The sequence below is a fragment of the Helicoverpa armigera genome, chromosome 25 (assembly GCF_030705265.1).
Source record: "Helicoverpa armigera isolate CAAS_96S chromosome 25, ASM3070526v1, whole genome shotgun sequence".
Classification (NCBI taxonomy): domain Eukaryota; kingdom Metazoa; phylum Arthropoda; class Insecta; order Lepidoptera; family Noctuidae; genus Helicoverpa; species Helicoverpa armigera.
Window position 1 is genome coordinate 3,029,654 of NC_087144.1, and position 11,753 is coordinate 3,041,406.

General features: G+C 44.8%; 1 long non-coding RNA gene across 1 annotated transcript; it reads right to left on the minus strand.

The window, feature by feature from the left end:
- Nucleotides 1-364: 364 nt before the first annotated feature.
- Nucleotides 365-1,488, minus strand: LOC135118704 (uncharacterized). Its single transcript, XR_010277719.1, has 3 exons — nucleotides 1,363-1,488; nucleotides 912-1,049; nucleotides 365-588 (listed from the first exon to the last, which is right to left on the minus strand). It is a non-coding gene; the product is annotated as an uncharacterized LOC135118704 (long non-coding RNA).
- Between the last annotated feature and the right edge of the window lie 10,265 nt (nucleotides 1,489-11,753).

Consider the following 11,753-nt stretch of genomic DNA (forward strand, 5'->3'; position numbering starts at 1 on the left):
ATTCCTGAAATGGATTTTTAAGTTTTAAGGTTACACCGAACTGTGAGAGAGATTTGGAACCCAATTGGTAGCACAACTTACAAGGAAATGATTATATAATGGCGTCCACGGCCGATTTCGGCCACGGCGGCTGTTCTCATATAAGGAGATCAACCAGCTGCGCAGGACATATTATAGTGCACGAGCATTTGCGCAGACACAAGTGCACTCACTATTCCTTCACTCTCATAGCCCGATGGGACGGCAATCCGACACGACCGGAGAGAGATCAGGCGCAGGACCGACATTAACGTGCTCTTCGATACACGGGAAAAGACCAAACGAGGGAGAAGATGGATTATATAATAGACCAAAAACACGACATAGTTTATGAAGACAAACATTTTTATTCTTTGTTTTACATTATTTTTGATATATTTAGGCATATATCTACTTATTATAAAAACAAATTAAGATTCGAAGATTTTCCTACATACATACTTAGTTACAAGTGAAGCTAATATAAGCGTGTTAAAAAGTGAAATTCAACCAATTATTGTTCTTTTATTTGAGTATATTGCTTTCTTCGTCTGAAGGACTCCTTTTCCCCTGAAAACAAAATAATCGATCAAGTAATCTTTTAAAGCTTTTCTTTTTGAGAATTTAAAAAATGTCTAGAAACGAGTTCTTGGAAAGTGTCTTTTTTAGACAGATCAAGTTCAAAATTGACCGACTTCTGTTCTCCTCTTATTTATTCAACTAGGTACATATGTACGAGTATGATCATTTTACAAATTTTCGATAACATAGTCCGTTTCGTTATGCAACTACATGACGTTTGGGAAATGAATGAAAATAAAAAATCCCTCATAGTGTTTTGGAGATATTTTTCCAAAGTTCATATTAACAAAATGTCTCACCGTAGGACTCACCTTTATGATATAGAAAATATCATTGTATATCATAATCATAATAATTATAATCATCATAATCATAGTTATTTGTGTTTCTGTTTTTGATATAGATATAGCGGTATATGGCATATCGACTCGGCGAAAAATATAATGCCCCTGGAAAAGGATACGTGAAATAAATAAACCGTCCAAGTGCGAGTCGGAATCACGCACGAAGGGTTCCCTACCATTGTTTAGAAAATGAGTTTGTTGTATTTATTCTAGTTTTCAGTATTTGTTGTTATAGCGGCAACAGAAATACATCATCTGTAAAAATTTCAACTCACTAACTATTACGGTTCATGAGATACAGCCTGGTGACAGACGGACGGACGGACAAAGGAGCGACGAAAATGGGGTCCCGTTTTACCCTCTGGGTACGGAACCCTAAAAATTTTCTCACTGCTGGGCTTACTACTACAAAACTTACCAGTTACGAGGTCAGACACACAGAAAATCACCAAAAAAATATATGAAAACTTCATGATTGCAATCACGACTGCCTGTATTGCTAATAAAATGAGGTGTGACTTAAATTGAATTATATCTGTATAGTTTATTACCCGTGTTATTAGGTATATTATTTGGAACAATTTATCCTTGCATTGTTTTTGGGTCACATCACGCCACAATTTTCAATAATAGACATTATGACCTACATAATGTCTATTATTGAAAATTGGTACCAAAATATTTTATTGAATTCAGCAGTTTCCTCTATATCATGTCCAAATAAGGGATCAGCAGACAAGTTTGAGTGCCTATTCCGAGTTTTATGAACGTTCTCGATATTAAAATTAATAAACAACTTAATTACGTAGATAACATTTACTTTTAGAAATGTTTATTTGATCTTGGTCGTATTATAAACTCGATCACAGGTGAAATAGTAAGTGTTATTAACTAATAGGTACGAATGAAAGGATTCAAACCATGTGACGTAATATACGAGTCTTTATTTCATAGACAAACATCCTCCTTTTTTGGGGAAGTCGGTTAAAAACTCGAACACGGTACTCTGAAACTTTCCAGCGACGAAAACCTAGAAGTATGAATTGGTACCTATATAGAAATCAATCGATTATTTCCACGAATATCTTTAACTAGCTTTTGCCCGCGACTTCGTTCGCATGGAATAGTGACTTCCGGCATATTTTTGGTTTGACCAATAGATGGCGCTATATGTCCGGAATAAATAATATTTTTTATTTTTATATATTTTTTTGAAATAAAAACTATCCTATGTCCTTTCTCAAGTTCCAAACTATGTCTGTACCAAATTTCACACAAATCGGTTCAGTAGTTTAGGCGTGAAGAAAAGACAGACAGACAGACAGACAGACAGACAGGCAGACAGACAGACAGACAGAGTTACTTTCACATTTATAATATTAGTTAGGATAAACGCTACTCCCACCTCTTTACGAAGTCTGACAGCCTTGTCAAAGTTCCAATGAAAGTAATAAACTTGACTGAAGAAGGTACTTTATGCCTCGATTCCGTATAATTTGATAGACAAGTGTATCTCCCCCGGCCCTTGGGGGCGGTTCTCGGTTACCGTAACATAGGGTGACTTGCTATCGGATTAAGAATACACTCACTGCCGACTAAACAGTAGGCCGATAGTTGGGACAACTTTTTTTTTGTAATAAAATCTTGATTCCAATGAAATCAGTCGTTCTGATACCGGCTAAATACCAGATCTGTATTGTAATGTGCGTTCTACCATTCATCTTCATACAGATTTATGAGCCCGAATCAACTATCGGCCGGCTAAAAGTTTGCAGTGTATGTATGTACTTAAAAGTGTGATGATTTAATTATTTTTAGGATTAGATTTGTGGCAGATAAAGAAGTTATTGAATTGTTGTTACGCGAATTTTATTATAATGTTACCAGGATACTAGGAGCAGATATGGATCGTTAGGTACTAGGACTGCATATGCAAGTAGAAGGTGAAGTCCGCTAAGTATGTATTTCTTATTGTCAAAGCTTCGTCATCGTCATCGAGTCATCGTTTGCCTGATAGGTAGAAACTTTTTCATGAAATTCATCAATTTAATGTAGGTTTACCTATATGAATCCTTTATTGCGAACATACATTTATTTTCGTGCAAGATGGCTACCAAATGGTAGATTGGAAGTAATTATCAATAAAGATTGATGATTTTGTCAAATTCCTTAAAATAAATGCTAATCCTTAAAAAAAACTTAAATGAAAATGTTACAATTTTACAAGTTAACTTTATTGTAGCAAAAAACATATTAAATTAGAAAATCAACACTGTCTAGGGCTGTCACTTATCTAAACATAAAACGAGTTATTATTAAAGTTGACTTTACCGAGCAAATTGGCGGAGGAAGTGGAAATAGGATTAATTTTATGCTACCCGCCTTCCGATAGTCAGAGCCGTGTAGGAGTCAGACATCGTTTTGTTAGATCATGTCTGTGTCAAATAGGACAGGAAGATGACTCGATTTTAAAAGGAAATTCTGTACCTCTATTTGAAGTAAAAGCAAGTATAAAGCACTGAAATCATTTGTAAAAAACTAAGAAATACCTACACTTTTTTTGTTAAAAAGTTTAAAAACGTACCTGGGTCACTTTACGGACTGAAATCTGAATCACACATTTTCGCAATACATAGAGACATTTACGTAATTATTTCTCGTTCAACTTTCCGAATAAAAAAACAGTACAATCACTCACAAAATGATATATTAAAAATAAAACTTATCCACGAATATGATTCAAACATTCTAAATTCGAATGTCCGCTACGAATGACAGCTGTCAAAGCTGTGTCATGGCGGCGCAAGATGGCGTCCGGTTACCGTCGATCTGGCGCGCAAACCGTGACCGCTCCGGACACACACAAAATGACTATTAAATCATTTCCGATCTTTAAAATAGCAAATAGAATGTGTCATCTAGTTTCTGTATGAATTATGATTTAAAAAGCAGACGAAGCTCAAATGGATCGCTGCCACCATCAGAAGTAATTTATCATTTTGGCAGTTTAATTCTAATTAGCCAAAGTGGATGTATTTTGATATGAGAAAAGATGTCACAACAGATGTACGTATAACAGATGATAAATATAAAGAAATAGTTTTACAGACAGGAGAAACACTCATTCTTTCTTAAGGCTAAAAATGAAATTAAATAAAATATATTCCCAAAAGAGCCAATGGGATGACCTGGACACCACAACTGAATCAGAAGGGAGCTGTAGAGACGAAATGGGGAGTCCTTAGCCCAGCAGTAGGACAGTCCAGGCTAGAAAAAAAAAACCTAAAGCTAGTTTAAAACTACTTAAAAATGACAAATCCTTGAGAACAATTCCTAACCTAGCCCAGATATTAACAGGTGCAAACTAAAACCTCTATTTCTCTAAAAATAAAAACTATTACGGAATACCATTCACCATTATACAGAAACAAAGCCTAATTGTTGCGAAAGCCGAGTAACTTAATACATAGAAGTTTTAGAAACTTGCCAGACATAATCAAAGGATTCCAACCGTGACGGTAATGGATACCAGGGCGACATAACTATTGTGACGGCTTGTCTGTGACTAAAGAGGTTTTTAATTTGAGTTTTAATATTTGTGGGTCTTTGAAGAAGTTTGGTCTGTGGTGATGGAGATGGATGATGGAGATCGTAAACTTAATAAAAATTTAATTTATTTAAATTGTAATTAAATTAAATAACTTCATTGACGACGTGTCAGTAAAATCTTCTAAAACTGCGATAAATGTGTACCTACATACAATTTTAACTTTTTCTTGACCAATTTTGCATTTACGTAAAAGTACTGCGCCCACTTCACTAACTAGAACAACGGCTTACATTATAATTAAAGATCCAAAAATAAACTCCTAAACATTGCACTCATTTACACCATAATAATACCAAGAAAAGGCAAAAACAAAAAAGTCTTGCAACATGCCAATGCTTTGATTAAGAATGCGTGCCTAAAAATTATATAGCGTTTACAAACATACGCATTTAGCTACCTTAGGCTTCCGTTTATAACTTGCTCGACTGCAAAAAGAGAAGTGCTGTGTTGTGCTCGCAGTTAATTTGTTGATTTAACGAGTAATTGGCCGACAATGTTAATTAGGGTTGCCAGTACTTGTGAAGTTCTGTGTTAATTTATTTTGATGTTTGTTTCAGAGTAGATGGGACTTGTACGAGATCGAGTACATTATGTTTAAATGTAAAGATATATAATTATTTAATCTAAGGACGTGTATATTTGAGAATATGTACAAAATTATAAATTTAAAAAAACCCCCGACCCAAAAATAGTACGAAATAATTATGACAAAAGGTTAAAAACGCTAAACCCTATAAAAAGCAAAAAATAACTTTTAACACTACGTAAACTAAATTTTGTCGTGTCGGGGGACCGCTCTAATTCATTACTTTAGATACGTGTTTTTTTTTGTAAACGAATTTTGTAATTAGGTAGGTATCATTTGATTTATGTAAGTATTTATGAAGGTAAAAAGCGGTCCCCCGACACGTCAAAATTTAGTTTACGTAGTGTTAAAAGTTATTTTTTGCTTTTTATAGGGTTTAGCGTTTTTAACCTTTTGTCATAATTATTTCGTACTATTTTTGGGTCGGGGGTTTTTTTAAAGGACAATGGGCAGATTGGTATACCCCACCAATAGCAATGTCATATATATCATTGGATAGGCCTTTTTATGTAGAACAACATTTACTATGACAGCTTTGCTGAAATGTTTGTCCGTTCTGAGATATAGATCAAAAACTGTGCAAAAGTTAGAACTAAGTAATCTATTGATAACTCAAGTTTTGAAAGGAAAATCTAAGAACTACTAAGTGTAAGTCTTGTATGAAAGAAAATCAGATTACAGTATTGATTAGCATCAGTTTTAAGATTGTTTGTTATCTATATCTCAGAACGGACAAACAATAGAACAAAGCTGTCATAGTAAATGTTGTTCCAGTTAAAAAGACCTATCCAATGATATGTATGACTTTCCTATTGGTGCGGTTTCTCACTACGCCCAACATCCAGTTGGTACAATAAAAGGTTGAAATGCTACATAATAGTAACAATTATGGATCCTAACGGGCACAGTAGTACTTACAAGACTTAAAGTTATTAGTACTTAGATTTTCCTTTAAAAACTTGAGGTATCAATAGATTACTTAGTTCTAACTTTTGCACAGTTTTTGATCTATATCTCAGAACGGACAAACATTTCAGCAAAACTGTCATAGTAAATATTGTTCTACATAAAAAGGCCTATCCAATGATATATATGACATTCCTATTGGTGGGGTATACCAGGTCCCATATATTTGTGCCCATTGTCCTTTATAATTTAATTTTATTTCATGCTTTTTAAAGGAGCTCCTTAATTTTTCCTTCTTTCATTTAATTTATTTTATCTTAAGATGGGATCGCTATATGCGATCTCGGCCAAAGGAAGCTGTTCAACAATCCTCATGACAAACTGGCTCTGGGAGAATTGCACAGATTGAGAAACAATAAAGATTAACCTTTGGACATTCTAGATTTTCAGCAAAATCAAAATCGGTTTATCCGTTTCATTCCGGCATTCCAGGGTTTCATCCGCCACATCCCATTTCCAGCATCAGGTTCTCGTCAATCAGAAACATGAAGAGAAGAGAACTCGTCAAGACAAATTCAACAAGCCCAAACTCGATGGGTTTACTAAGAGGCAGTTCAGGGTTACGTCTCCTACCTTCGTGCCCTAACAGCAGACCAGCTCAGTGGTTCCAAAAGACATTAGTGTTTCAAATTTCAGATCCCACATATACTTGCAAGTAAACTGAGCGTGTAACATTCCTATCACATCTAGCAAACGAGCTGATGACCTTGAAGACCTGAACCGATTTCCACCAAACATAGCTAAGAACACTCCCGACTGACATACCTTTTAAACAAAAAAAACCGCATTACAATCGGATCATCCGTTTGGGAGCTACGATGCCACATACACACACACACACACACACACACACACACACACACACACACACAGACACGTCAAACTTATAACACCCCGTCGTTTTTGCGTCGGGGGTTAATAAGGATGGATGGCTACTTCGAAAATGGAATATCTCATGTTCGGCTAGAAATGAAGCTGAACACATGATGTACCTACTTTAAACAAGAAAAAAATCTACAGTACGACGAAATGAACGACAAGACTATTTTATTTATTTATATTACGAGATCAGGAAGAGTGAAAAATGACTTCATTTCATGTAAAGCTTTGCCTTTAAAAACGCATATTATGCATACGGAGAGTTTGCATCCAATTCTGAATATATACTCTTACTTAGAAAGTATAGTACTACTTTCAGATTTCGTTTATAATAAACATTTAAGTATGTTTTTTGCATTGGAATGGGAGTAAAATTAGTAAAAGGTGAATCTTCTGTAGGTATCCGTTATACATAATTGTTATAAGTAGGTACTGTATTTTATTTATTTCTCAATAACATTATTGGTTTATCGCCAACCCTTTTTTTTTGTTGTCGCTGGGCTAAAAATGCTATTACGCATCCCCTTCCCGTCGGGGGACGAGAGAGGGGTATGTGGGACTCCCCGGTAAAGACGTTCCCGGTATACCCACTAAAAAGGCCCAGCGGCACTCCGACCTCGCCTGAGTGGAGGGGGTCTGGGAATCTATGGCGTCCAGTCCCCCTCCGGCGATTGCCCGCCTCACGGCAGGCCCCTCATGCCTCCCCCCAGTGAGGAGGGGTCCCTATGATGGCCGGAGCACAAGGGGCGATCCTTGTAATGCAGGCGGTGGCACCCCCGCGTCTGTCGCCCGCTGATCACCCCCCAGGGCGGATGGGGACGGGCGTTGTGTTCGCCGTCTTCCACCCCTTCTTCGTCTGCGGTGCGGCGCCGCGAGAGGGTCGCTCTCCCGCACGCGCTCCGCTGACTCCTTCTGTGACATGACGTCCTCACAGAAGGAGGCCACCGCTTCCCATGCCTCCTCACTTCGCAGCATGGCAGAAATCACGCTGGGGAGCGAGAGGTCGTCCCCGACTACTGCCACCAGGGTGCGGCGGGGTTCAGTCCACGATGGGCACACCTCGAGTGTGTGCTCTGCCGTATCCACCTCGGCTTCGCAGTGATGGCACTGTGGAGTCTCCTCCCTCCCAATCCGGTGCAGGTACGATCCGAAGCAGCCATGCCCGGACAGCACCTGCACCAGACGCATCGAGGGGCACCCATGCCGCCGATCGAGCCAGCCGTTCAGGACAGGCCCGATGGCATCCAACGTCCGGCGACCGAATGTTGCCGAGGCAAGATCTTCGGCCCAGTGGCCAGTTATTGCCTCCCTCGCTTCCTCCCGAACTTCTTCCCGTTCTATTGGGTCCGGGTGCCGGTCTAGTGCCCTCTGCGCCGCCTTCCAGTCGTACACTCTAGCGAGCACCCAAGCCTCGAGCTCCCAAGGAGGGGTTCCCGCCAGAACGCACGCCGCCGCAAAGCTCACTGTACGGTACGCCCTCGCCACCCGCTGCGCAATGACCCTCTGTGGCCTTCGGATGGCGGCGGCGTTTCTCCGTCTGCACAGTGAGTCTGCCCAGATTGGGGCCCCGTACAGGGCCATACTCTTGAGTATGCCGGCGTATAGACGACGGCATTGGTCGCCGGGCCTCCCGATGTTTGGGAGGAGCCATGAGAGGGCGCCCGCGGTCTTCATTAAGCGCGTCGACAACTCGCTGAAATGGGCGCTGAAGTGCCACTTGCTGTCGAGGACTATGCCCAGATATTTCATCTGGGGCTGCACCCCAATGCGGACACCCTCCACATGGATATGAGCGTCGGGCGGTTGGTGCTGCCGAGGCCCGTGGAAGAACACGGCTTCGGTCTTTTGCAGCGCCACCGTCAGCCCTAGGCGGGAGATTCTGTCCACCACTAGTGAACCGCCCGCCGAGGCCAAGCTGGCCGCCTCTGCAAAACCTCTCCCCCGGGCAGTCAGAAGGGTGTCGTCTGCATAGCAGATGACAGACGTGCCACGGGGGAGGTTTTCCCGCAAGAGCCAGTCGAATCCGATGTTCCACAGGAGTGGCCCCAGAACAGAGCCCTGTGGGACACCGGACTCGACGCCGTAACGTCGGAGCTGGCCCGTCTTGTCCACAAGGAGGACTGTGCGGTCCCTCAGGTAGTCCGCCAAAGTCCCCGCAAATACAGAGGCACCCCATGGAAGCGGAGGGCCTCCAGTATGGTGGAGTGGGGAATAGAGTTGAAGGCGTTGGCTATGTCGAATGACACAGCCAACAGTCCATCCCCCGCATCCATCGCCTCCTTCACCTGAGTCTTGAGTCGGGATAGTGCATCAACTGTCGAACGCTCAGCTCGAAAACCGAACTGGGCGTCCGACAGATCTGGGCCGATTGTACTCAAATGCCTGTTGATTCGGGCGGCGAGGATCCTCTCGAACATTTTACCGACTTCATCCAGTAAAACGATGGGTCGGTATGCCGATGGGGAGTCCGCCGGCCGCCCTTCCTTACGAAGAAGGCACAATTGGCCCTCCTTCCATGGCTTCGGGAACCTCTCAGACGTGAGGCACTCACTGAAGAGGTCCCGAAACCTTTCTTCCATCTGGGAGGTGGCGATGGCTATCACCTTTGCGGGGACGCCGTCCGGACCTGGGGCCGTCTTTTTCCCCCTGAGGCAGGAAGCTGCCCTTTCTATTTCGTTCTCCGTAACCAGCGGGACCTCCTCGGATGACGGAGCTGCACCCGCGGAGCGCTCATCACTGGTGGTGTGAAGTTGTCCCTGCGTGGAAACAGGGACTGGACCACCCCATCCAGCAAAGATGGCTCGAGGGTTTCGGCAACGGGGGGACCGTACGGGCGCAGTTTGTTGCATGCGGCCTTGTACGGCCTCCCAAAGGGGTCAATGTCCAAACCTTCAAACATTTCCGCCCTCGCGCGATCCTGGGCTGTGCCCATTCGCGCCGTCAGTGTCGATTTAGCCTCTATGTAGGCTGCATAGAGGCGGTCTTCGTTGTCGAGGTCGCGAAGGCGCCGCCGCCGGCTTCTTGTGTAGGCCCGCCTGGCTGCCACACAGGCGGCCCGTAGATCCCCCAATTCCTCCGACCACCAATAAACGGCACGTCTAGGTGGCGGACGATGAGACCGAGGCATGCTAGAGTTGCACACCTCGGTCAGGGATACCCTTAACTGGACCGCTGTGGCGTCCACATCACGGACTCCGACAGAAGGGGAAAGCCAGTCCTGGACGAACGCCGCCTCTACGGCGGCCTCCCTATCTAGGCGAGAGAGCGCCCACCGTGGGAAGTGCGACCGACCCTCCTGGGTCCCCTGGGAGCCCGGGGTGGAAACATCAAACCGCACGTATCGGTGGTCGGACAGCGTCTCCACCAGCTCCACCCGCCAGTCCACTACACAGGCCGCCAAAGAAGGGGATGCAAAGGTGAGGTCCACGATGGAGCCCCCCTGCCGCCGCACGCAGGTGTGTACTGTTCCTCTATTCAGGAGGGACAGACCGGATGACACGGACCAGGTTTCAACCTCTCGTCCTCGGGCATTGGTGGTCGGGTTACCCCATATTATCGACTTGGCGTTAAAGTCGCCCAAGACCAACACCCGGTGCTGTACCATTCCGCCTGCCACCCTGGCGAGGACCTGTAGAAAGTTCTCGAAGTCCGTGAGAGGGCGGTTTGGTGAGAAATACACCCTATAAGGGCTATGTCACCCCACGCAGCGGCCATCCCGGTCCCCCTCTAAGAGCGAGAGGGGAGGAGAGTCCGTGGAAGATCGCGCCATCAATGCAACCGAGCCGTTGTCGTCTCCCAGCCAGCTGCCAGGGACAGAGTACGGCTCGGCGATAACCGCCACGTCCACCAACCACTCTGCAAAGGTTTGGACCAGCAGGCTCTGGGCTGCTCTGCAGTGGTTGATGTTCGCTTGAAGAACACGTCGTCTTTGTCCAGCCATCAGTCGGTGTTCATAGCACTACCCTCGGTGGCCGGCACTGGAACTGGAGTTACAGTGGCAGCGACAGCGGCAGGCCGCACCGGCGCCTGCGGTTTGCCCTTCTTTAGTGGCGGTCGGCATTCCCTGCCCGCCATCACGTGGTTGGCTGGACGACCACTGGCAGCGCATACTGCGCAATGCGTGGTGGCAGCATCGCAGGTGGCCACCCTGTGCCCCTCTTTCCCGCAGCGGAAGCATAGTTCCCCACGATCGGCAGTGGACGGGCAGAGAGGCCGGGTGTGCCCGATGCCGAGGCACTTGAAACAGCGCATCGGCGCATCCTCGAGCACTCGGACCCCACCCGAGCTAAGTCCGACCGGGAGGCGACCCTTAGCCAGGACCGCCTTGGCAACTACGACCGGGCACTCTACTCTCGTAGTGCCCATGCCCCTGCGGCCAGGTCTAATGGCTCGAGCCTTGATAGATTCGACGGTGCAACCCCCCGCCGCCGCAACCGCTGCCACCACCTCCTCTTGCGTGACTGAGTCGTCGAGGTCGGTCACCTCAAGAATCACAGTCTTGACGGCTCTCACGACCTTGGCCGTGTCCGAGATAGCCTCTCGGAGCTTCGTCGCGAAGAGGTCCGCCTTGGTGCCGCGTTGAGCCCCCGAGAACTGGAAGATTCGGGCCCCTGTTTGGGTCTTCCGGCACGTGACTCTGCCAGCCCCTAGTTCAGCAGGGTCGACATTTGTACGAGCCCGCCGTAACACGGACTCATATGTCTCCCCTCGTTCCGCTGCCTCTGGGGTCAGTGTGACCACGACGGCTGCAGTTCTTGGAGGAGGAGCG